This window comes from Hyperoodon ampullatus (genome assembly GCF_949752795.1).
Source record: "Hyperoodon ampullatus genome assembly, chromosome: 12".
Lineage (NCBI taxonomy): Eukaryota > Metazoa > Chordata > Mammalia > Artiodactyla > Ziphiidae > Hyperoodon > Hyperoodon ampullatus.
Genome location: NC_136925.1, coordinates 20,250,154 through 20,260,164, shown reverse-complemented (window position 1 = coordinate 20,260,164; position 10,011 = coordinate 20,250,154). Strand labels below are relative to the sequence as shown.

Sequence of the window (10,011 nt, the reverse complement as noted above, 5' to 3'; positions counted from 1 at the left end):
TAAAAAACCAACACCCAGGGTAGATCCCAGAGAGTAAGGATGGGATTAGCGTTTTCAGTTTCTCCACATAGCAAAGGCTTGAACCTGCTCTCGCCATATCGCACCTCTGATGTAGTGGAACCTCAGAGAGAGATCATTCTGTGAGTTGCCTGAAAGGAATGGGCACCAGGAGATGTGGCCTTGGACACCTGGGCATGAATCACTTGTGACGCAGAGATTCACTCGGTCTGCCTGGTTTGAGGAGCTGTCTACTTCAGATTAAAAGCTGATGTGAGGGTAAACAGTATACAGGAATTCCCTACACCATCTTTGCAGCAGTAGTGGGTTGAACAGTATCCCCCCAAGAAATCATGTCCACCAAGAACCTCAGAATATGACCTTATTTGGAAAACAAGTCCCTCACCTTGTTCAGATTCTGTTCAAGTGGTAGAATGAAAGACTTTGTAAATGAGAAGAAAGGAACAATCCTGTACCATTTGAAAGGAGTACTGTGTGAATTGCACATTTTGCAATACTTTCTCTCTCTTTCCCTCCTTCCTTCTCTCCCTATCTCTGTCAGAAATTTTGTGATTGCCATAAATTAATAATAAATTTATTTAATCTTTAAAATATGCAGAAGGAAAAGAATACACTTCCAGAATTAGCCTTACCCTGGCCATAACCCAGGTTCTCTATTTTTCATTTGCAAATCATTTCTATTTAAAGAATGTTCCCAATAAAGAAATATGTCACTTACTCCCTTGTGCTGATCCTGATCTCCTTAAAAGCAGGGAGGGCATCACTCCTAATGACTAGATCCAAACTCTTAATCAAAAAGGTCTGTGAACCTCTGAAACTGTGTGAAGTTTTGAATGAATGTGCACTTTTCCTGTAAGAAGTTCTGTAACTTTCATCATGTTCTCAAAGATTTCAAACCAAGACACTCAAGCAGTTTGGAAGCACATACTACAAGCTTAATTTATGTTTGCTGAACAAACTACTTAATTTATTTATATATTCTGTCAATGTCCTCCAGCCAAAGAACCACTGGAAACACAGGTGTAGTTGAACAAGTTGGGTTTATTCCTTGGTGCAGAGAGGAAGAATATACACCATGAGGAATCATAAGTCGTCTCAGGAAGACAGTAGTAGAAAGAACCAGTTACAGGATTTGGAATTTGATTCAGTGACTTGGGGGAGAGTCTATGATTAAGTCTCTCCAACAGTCTTATCTATGGGAAAGAGAACAGCATAAGGATAAAGCGGTAATTAGTAAAGAAGTAGCAGTCACTCATTCTGGCTATGACAGGGGTGTTTCATGGACATGTTGAGGGTGCCGGAGTAACCTTGTTCATGTCTGTGCTGAGACAAAAGTATGAAGTCGCGTTGCTCTGTCTCGTTTTTTCATGGTCTCAGAGGAATCTGGTCTGAGGTTGTGTTCTGTGAGGTAATGTATGTCTCATAGGAGAATAATACAGCCCAGCTGTGAGTGCCAGACCAGCTTCTGAATGTCAGGGGCTGTTCTGTTTTCCTTTCTCAATTCCTAATAATGTAAAGACTTCTACAATGTCAAGTAACTCAGTAAGGTGCTGCTAAAGCTTAAGAATTTACTGGGCTAACACTACTGCTGGAATCTAAAATAGAGAATTATATCTATGATAAAATATACATCAGATTTTATATACACATAATGAATTTACATCCACACAATTAGGCAGTTTAATCAGTATTTCTTCTTATACATTTCACAAATAGTTTCCTTTGGAAGGTCCATCAAGAAGTGGTTTTATTAACCACTATGTAAAGTTTTACTATGTAAAGCTAGACCTTTTATGGGTGTGAAATTAAAAAAAAAAAATGTAAGGCCAAAATAGGCATCTAATTACACATATCTTTTAAAAGCCCTTTTTTCAAATTAATAAACAAGAGTATATTGGAAAGTCCATGAATTTATGTGTTTATATTTTCATTTTGTGATAATCTAAAGAAAAACAATGGTATTAAAAGTTTGGATGACTGTCTCATCACTAAGTACTACCAGGTGATATCTGTCCTCTTGTGTATCTCTAAAAGTAGAATCTTTTTTGTTCCAAGTGAAACCAGATGACACCACAGGGCACTGTGATACTGAACCAGTACTAGCTGAACCAGAAGAAAATGGTTGGGAGAATTGAGTTCATCACATAGCATATAGGCACACAATGATACAGGTACAAGAAACTCCAAAGAACCTGCATCTAGCTCAGGGAATAGCAGATTGTAGGCACTTCACAAAATCTGAAGAGGAGGGAGGAAGGAAGGAGACATTTACTAGAATGTGAACAGAGATGGTGTTGGGTGATAGGACTAATTAGAGACTGCTGTTTTAATTACTTTATCTTTCTTTTTAACAGAACTTAAATTTCCTTTAATAATCATATAAAATAAAATTATATAGTGAAAAATCTCCATATTATTGTTCAATATAATGCTACTGATGTGTTATTTTTATAAGACTTGAGGCGCCTGATACTTTATAAAATGCTGTGAGACTTCTAGTTTCCAGTCTGACATGGAAAGAGCTTGGAAATTGTAATTCCCATCCTCACATCTAAAAAAAATAAGAACTGAACAAAGCGAAAATCAACAACTCTGCTTAGATCCACCAGAGAACTGAGACCATAGGGCAAACCACTGCCCTGAAAACTGGAGAAACTGAAGAATACAGAGAATCACAGCTTACTGGAGCAGAAGCTGCTGCTAGAGCCTGGAAGGACCATTTAAAGGACAATTCACTAACTTCTGGATACTGAGTTTGGTCTAACTTAAGAGATTAAAAACTCCAGGGTGCCCAGCTTCAGGGGAAACCTCACATTTTTGGAGTTTTACCTTCAGGAGCCCCTCCACATTCTCAGGGTGAAGATCAGAGAAAAACCCCCCTTGTGCTTGTGGCAGCGGAAGGGAAAAATTAACCATTTTGAAATAAGCCCAGAGCATTTCTGTTTCCTCAGCAACTGCCTGTCCCCAAAGAAAACGAACATATGTCAATTCCTTTCCTAAATGCCAGCAATGAAAAATTAGAATTTGAAATCAAAAACACATCATTTACATTAGCACTCAAAACAAGAAATATATTAGTATAAACCTCACAAAATATGTACAAGATCTACATGAGGAAAAATACAAACTCTGATGAATGAAATCCAAGAATATCTAAATAAACGGAGAGATAGTTCATGTTCATGGATAGGAGGACAAAATGTTGTTAAGATCTCAGTCCTTCCCGTTTTGACCTATAGATTCAATGCAATCCCAATCAAAATCCTAGCTAGTTATCTTGTGCATACTCACAAACTGATTCTAAAGTTTATATGGAAAGACAAAAGACTCAAAATAACCAACAAAACAGTGAAGAAGAAGAACAAAGTTGGAGGACTGACACTACCTAACTTTAAAGACTTACTATAAAGCTGCAGTAATTAACACAATATGGTATTGGTGAAAAACAGACAAATTGATCAATAAAACAGAAAAGGAAGCACAAAAATAGACCCACATAAATACAGACAGCTGATCTTTGACAAAGAAGCAAAAGCAATTCAATGGATAAATGATAGTTGTATTAGTTTGCTAGGACTGCCATTACAACATATCACAGACTGGATAGCTTAAACAACAGAAATTTATTTTTCACAGTTCTGGAGGCTAGAAGTCCAAGATCATGGCGTCAGCAGGTCTGGTTTCTTTTGAGGCTTCTCTCCTTGGCTTGCAGATGGCAACTTTCTCACTGTGTCTTCATATTGGTCTGTATATGTGTCTGGTGTTTGTAGTCCCTTTTTATAAGGATAAAGGATATCAGTCATATTGGATAAGAGCCCACTCTAACAACTCATTTTAACTTAATTACTTCTTTGAAAGCCCTATCTCTAAATACAGTCACATTCTAAAGCACTGAGCTAAGGCATCAACATATGAATTTGGGGGGCTGGGGGGACACAATTCAGCCCATAACAATAGTCTTTTTGATAAATAATGCTGTAACAACTGGACATCTACATGCAAAAAGAAAAAAAATTAACCTAGACAGACCCGACACCTTTCGCAAAAATTAATTCAAAATGGATTATAGACCTAAATATAAAACATAAAACTATAAACCTCCTAAAAGACGACATCAGAAAAAATTTAGGTGACCTTAGATTTGGCAGTGAGTTTACAGATACAACACCGAAAGCAGAACCCGTGAAAGAAACAACTGATAAGCTGAACTTAATTAAAGTGTATGACTTCTGTTCTGTGAAAGACACTGTTAAGAGAATGAAAAGACAAGCCAAAGACCGAGAGAAAGTCTCTGTAAAACACATATCTGATAAAGTACTTATTTCTGAATATATAAAGAACTCTTAAACTCAACAATAAGAAAACACACAACCCAATTTAAGAGAAGGCAAAAGATCTGGACTGGGCTTCCATGGTGGTGCACTGGTTCAGAATCCGCCTGCCAATGCAGGGGGCAGGGGTTCGAGCCCTGGTCCAGGAAGATCCCACATGCTGCGGAACAACTAAGCCCGTGCACCACAACTACTGAGCCTGTGCTCCAGAGTCTGCGAGCCACAACTACTGAGCCCGCGCGCCACAACTACTGAAGCCCACACGCCTAGAGCCCATGCTCCGCAACAAGAGAAGCCACCTCAATGAGAAGCCCGCACACCACAATGAAGAGTAGCCCCTGCTCGCCGCAACTAGAGAAAGCCCACGTGCAGCAACAAAGACCCAACGCAGCCAAAAATAAAATATAAATAGGGTGGGAGGGAGGGAGACGCAAGAGGGAAGAGATATGGGGACATATGTATATGTATAATTGATTCACTTTGTTATAAAGCAGAAACTAACACACCATCGTAAAGCAATTATACTCCAATAAAGATGTTAATAAATAGTCTTAAAAAAATTTAAAGATAATAATAAAAATAAATAAATAAAGCTTTCAGCCTGCACACAAAAAATGAAAATAAAATATAAATAAATTTCTTTAAAAAAATTTTTCTTTAAAAAAAAAATTAGGGTTCAATCTGAAACAGAACCACAGCCCCTGCACCTTCTACCTCCTAAAGAATTATCCAGTCCAAACCCTACGGGTTTCTCAACCTCCAAAATTAACATTTTGCACCGGATAATTCTATGTGTGTGTGTTGGGGTTGGGGGGGCGCAAGGGCCACAGGGTGCTGACCTGCACGGAGTAGGATGTTTAGCCATGTACCTGAACTCTGTCAACTAGATGCCAGTAGCAACCCTCATGCCTGCCTCCCTACCCCTCCCACCTCCTCACTTCTGTCACGATAAGACATCTCCAAAGATCACCAAGTTTCCCATGGGGGTCAAAATTGCCCTCAGTTAGGAATTCACTGGCATCCAGCAGTTAGAACTCCACGCTACCACTGCAGCGGGGCACAGACTTGATCCCTGGTCGGGGAACTAAACTAAGATCCCGCAAGCTGTGCGTGACCAAAAAAAAAAATTACCCTCAATTGAGAACAACTTGTATGAAGGGATTTGATACAGGGATTGTGGAAGCTGTGGCACCGTAAGGTTGGGGTCTCCGACTCTGATGAAGGAGCTTGAAGTCCCCAGGGTAGTCAGGAAGGGAAGATGGACATAGAGTAGGGATGAACAAGAAGGGACTGGAACTCACCAGCCTGAGCTGGATTCCCACAAAGAGGGAATGACACCCAGGTTTCTTCTTGCTGCCTCTGGTGTTGGTGACAGGGGTATCCTACAGAAGCTGGGGCTCTTGGTTGCAGAACTAAACACACACCTTGCCCAAGAGTCAGAGAAACTGAAAGAAGACCTGGGGGAAGGTGGAGCAGTTGCAGTTTCAACAATGTGAACCAGCAGATAAACAGCAATGTCTGTGAGCTACTAAATGGTTACTGCTTCACTTCCACCCTACCAGTCTTGAGCAAGAATCTCTCCTGTGGCTTACCCTAACCGGAAATACCTAGGGAAATAGTTCAGCCTCATCAGTGTATTACAGAACCATTGCAAATACTCTCTATTTAATGTAGTAAAAGGAAAGTGTTCAAAACTGGTCAAGTAAGCTCATCATAGATTTTATTTTTTATTTTCAAATGAACTTCAAAGAAAAATATAGAAATACGCTGGTGAATCTGCAGGGACCTTCAACTAATTATACATTTTCCCCAATATTAACTCCATTCAGTTTAAAATCATATTCTGCCTCAGATGTTACCTGCTCTGTGGCCATATATAAATCAGTCTTCTAAAATCAATTGAAAATTTGACGTAACACCTGTAGAATATTTATAATTTATAGCTACAGAGGCCAGATGTTAATGATAAGGAGAACTAATAACAAAATATAATCTAAATGAACCTCTAATCTGCTCCCAACCTCCCCCTTCTCTGCGAAGTACCTAACTTTATCTCTTCAAGATGGTAATCTTAAATGGCCTGTATTTACATAATGCATTTGCTATAGATGTTTTCATTCCCAACTAATCAGTTTAGAATCCATCTGCTAGAGTCTGAAGGTGTCCTTGCTGGGGCTGGTTATATAGACCCTTCCCTATAAATGATCACGTTGATTAGGAAAGATGAAGTGTGTCCTCTCTCTAATATAGAAAACCTAGATAATTTAGAATGTTTTCTCACAATAGCCTATTTAGAACATTAAAAAATTAGACAAAAACCCTGCAAATAACAGCACAATCTCTCCTGCTTCCCCTTTGTTAGGTTTCCAAGAAAATGAGGTGGGGGGCCTTAACTGGGAAACAACTTAGAAGATATTATCATATTGGTTCAACAAAGTCTTTGTGAAGATATCCCTTTCTACATCAGGGTTGGACTGGGCACTGCCTGACTCCAACTGGCTGGACACCCATGGAGTAAATCATACCTCCTCTAAGATCCTAGGAGCCAAACATTTCTGCTCCTAGGCTATACCAGAGCCTTCAAAGGGTCTTGGCCACCAGAGGGTGTGTGTTCTGAGATCAGCAACATATTTTAAAGTGATACAGATACTCTATCAAGGAGATCATACCATTTATCTATCTCCCAGTGAGATTGCAAACTTCCATATAAAAGTATAAAAAGAATTTCAAATTTACATGTCTCATCTCCTTAACTGCAGGAAGTCATTTCTCCTCAAGAATTTTCAGGAAGAATCAGGGGTGTTTTCACTAGCCAGTGGGTCTGCCGTTACTTATAGCTAGCCACTACAAATAGCCAGGCCAAAACCCCACAGCTTCAAGCCTCAAAAATCTCTCAGAGGCATCACTCTGAGATGGAACTCTTCTCCCAACACATGTGCCCCAAACTGGGTAATCAGTCAGTTGTCAGGCTCCCAAGAGACGGCACTGATGCTTGTGCAACATGTAGGGACTATTCTTTCTGTATTATACTCAGAGAAAGTGTCCCACAATAAACTTGCTTGAGTCCTAAAGTCAGCAATTTGTTACAATTATTAACACACACACCTTCTCCTGGGATGCACAAACCAAGGTTTGACCTCTACATTGTTGCTGGAACCTCTTCAAGATGCAGTGCTGGGCCTCCCTGGTGGCGCAGTGGTTGAGAGTCCGCCTGCCGATGCAGGGGATACGGGTTCGTGCCCCGGTCTGGGAGGATCCCATATGCCGCGGAGCGGCTGGGCCCGTGAGCCATGGCTGCTGAGCCTGCGCATCCGGAGCCTGTGCTCCGCAACGGGAGAGGCCACAACAGTGAGAGGCCCGCGTACCACAAAAAAAAAAAAAAAAAAAAAAAAAAAAAAAAAAAAAAAAGATGCAGTGCTGTTCCTGAGCATGACCTAACCTGCCAGACATCCTCCTGTCTTCCAATGAATTCTTTCTCAGGGTTCTGGTCATGCTCTCAATAGTCTAAGACTTCCACTGAGGTCCTCACCCTCGATGTGCCCAAAATGTCTGTCTGAACCCTTATTGAATGGTGGGGTTTCCATCTTTTCCCCCAGAAAGAACTCAGCTTATGTAAATAGTTCAAAGCTGAGGAGGTGTGTCTCCTAATTCCACCCAGATAACACAACTTGCTACCCTTCTTTTTATTTCTAACACTTTTCTCCAACAGGCGTCAATAACAGAGATGCATAAACTGAATCTAGGTTATTGTTAAGGAATTATTTTAGACATAAATATGGAATCTCCTGGTGGTATGGTCATTTGAACAATAGTAATTCTACCAACCCACAAACACGGTATATCTTTCCATCTGTTTGTGTCATCTTCAATTTCTTTCATCGGTGTCTTAGAGGTTTCTGAATACAGGTCTTTTACCTGCTTAGGTAGGTTTATTCCTAGGTATTTTATGCTTTTTGATGTGATGGTAAATGGGATTGTTTCCTTAATTTCTCTTTCTGATAGTTTGTCAGTGTATAGAAATGGAACAGATTTCTACATATTAATTTTGTATCCTGCAACTTTAGAAAATTCATTGATGAGCTCTAGTAGTTTTCTGGTGGCTTCTTTAGGATTTTCTATGTATAGTATGATGTCATTTGCAAGCAGTGACAATTTTACTTCATCCTTTCCAATTTTGATTCCTTTTATTTATTTTACTTGCCTAATTGTTGTAGCTAGGATTTCCAATACTATGTTGAATAAAAGTGGCGAGAGTGGGTATCCTTGTCTTGTTCCTGATCTTAGAGGAAATGCTTTCAGCTTCCACCACTGAGTATAACACTAGCTGTGGGTTTGTCATATATGGCCTTTATTATGTTGAAATATGTTCCCTCTATGCCCACTTTCTGGAGAGTTTTTATCATAAATCGATGTTGAATTCTGTCAAAAGCTTTTTCTGCATCTATTGAGATGATCATATGGTTTTTATTCTTCAATTTGTTAATGTGGTGTATCACATTGATTGCTTTGTGAATAGTGAAAAATCCTTGCATCCCTGGGATAAATTCCACGTGATCATGTTGTAGGATCCTTTTAGTGTATTGTTGCATTCAGTTTGCTAGTATTTTGTTGAGGATTTTTGCACCTATGTTCATCAGTGATATTGGCATGTAACTTTTTCGGGGGGGCATGTAATTTTTTGTGTGTGATACCTTTGTCTGATTTTGGTTTCTGGGTGGGTGATGCTGGCCTCATAGAATGAATTCGAAATTGCTCCTTCTTCTGCAAAGTTTTGCAGGAGTTTCAAAAGGATAGGTGTTAACTCTAAATGTTCAGTAGAATTCACCTGTGAACCATCTAGTCTTGGACTTTGTTTATTGGGAGTGTTAAAATTACTGATTCAATGTCATTACTTGTAATTGGTCTGTTCATATTTTCTATTTCTTCCTGGTTCAGTCTTGGGAGATTGTACCTTTCTAAGGATTTGTCCATTTCTTCTAGGCTGTCTAGAAGACAACATACAGTTGTCGGTAGTGGTCTCATATAATCCTTTGTATTTCTGTGGTTTTGATTGTAGCTGCTTTTTGGTCTCTGATTTTATTGATTTGGGCTCTCTCCCTGTTTTTATTGAAGAGTCTGGCTAAAGGTTTATCAAATTTGTTTATCTTTCCAAAGAACCAGCTTTTAGTTTCATTGATAGTCTCTATTTTCTTTTCTAGTCTCTATTCATTTCTTTCTGCTCTGATCTTTATGATTTCTTTCCTTCTACTAAATTTGGGTTTTGTTTGTTCTTCTTTCTCTAGTTCTTTTAGGTGAAAGGTTACGTTGTATAATTGAGATTTTTCTTGTTTCCTGAGGTAAGCTTGTTATCACTGTAAACTTCCCTTTTAGAACTACTTTTACTACATCCCATAGGTTTTAGATTGTCCTTTTTTTAAATTTGTCTCTAGACATTTTTTTTATTTCCTCTTTGATTTCTTCAGTCATCCATTGGTTATTTAGTCACATATTGTTTAGCCTTCACGTGTTTGTGTTTTTTGCAGTTTTTTTCTTGTAGTTTATTTCTAGTCTCATGGCATTGTGGTCAGAAAAGATGTTTGCTATGATTTCGAGTTTCTTAAGTTTACCAACGCTTGTTTTGTTGGTCTGTGATCTGTCCTGGAGAATCTTCCATGTGCATTTG

At 39.1% G+C, this 10,011-nt stretch overlaps 1 long non-coding RNA gene across 1 annotated transcript in view; it reads right to left on the bottom strand.

The window, feature by feature from the left end:
• Positions 1 to 3,556: 3,556 nt before the first annotated feature.
• LOC307061422 overlaps positions 3,557 to 10,011 on the bottom strand; it is a 44,768-nt gene continuing 38,313 nt past the window's right edge. The window contains exon 2 of the long non-coding RNA XR_013811185.1: positions 3,557 to 3,791. This is a non-coding gene — a long non-coding RNA (uncharacterized lncRNA). The remainder of the gene's footprint in view (positions 3,792 to 10,011) is intronic.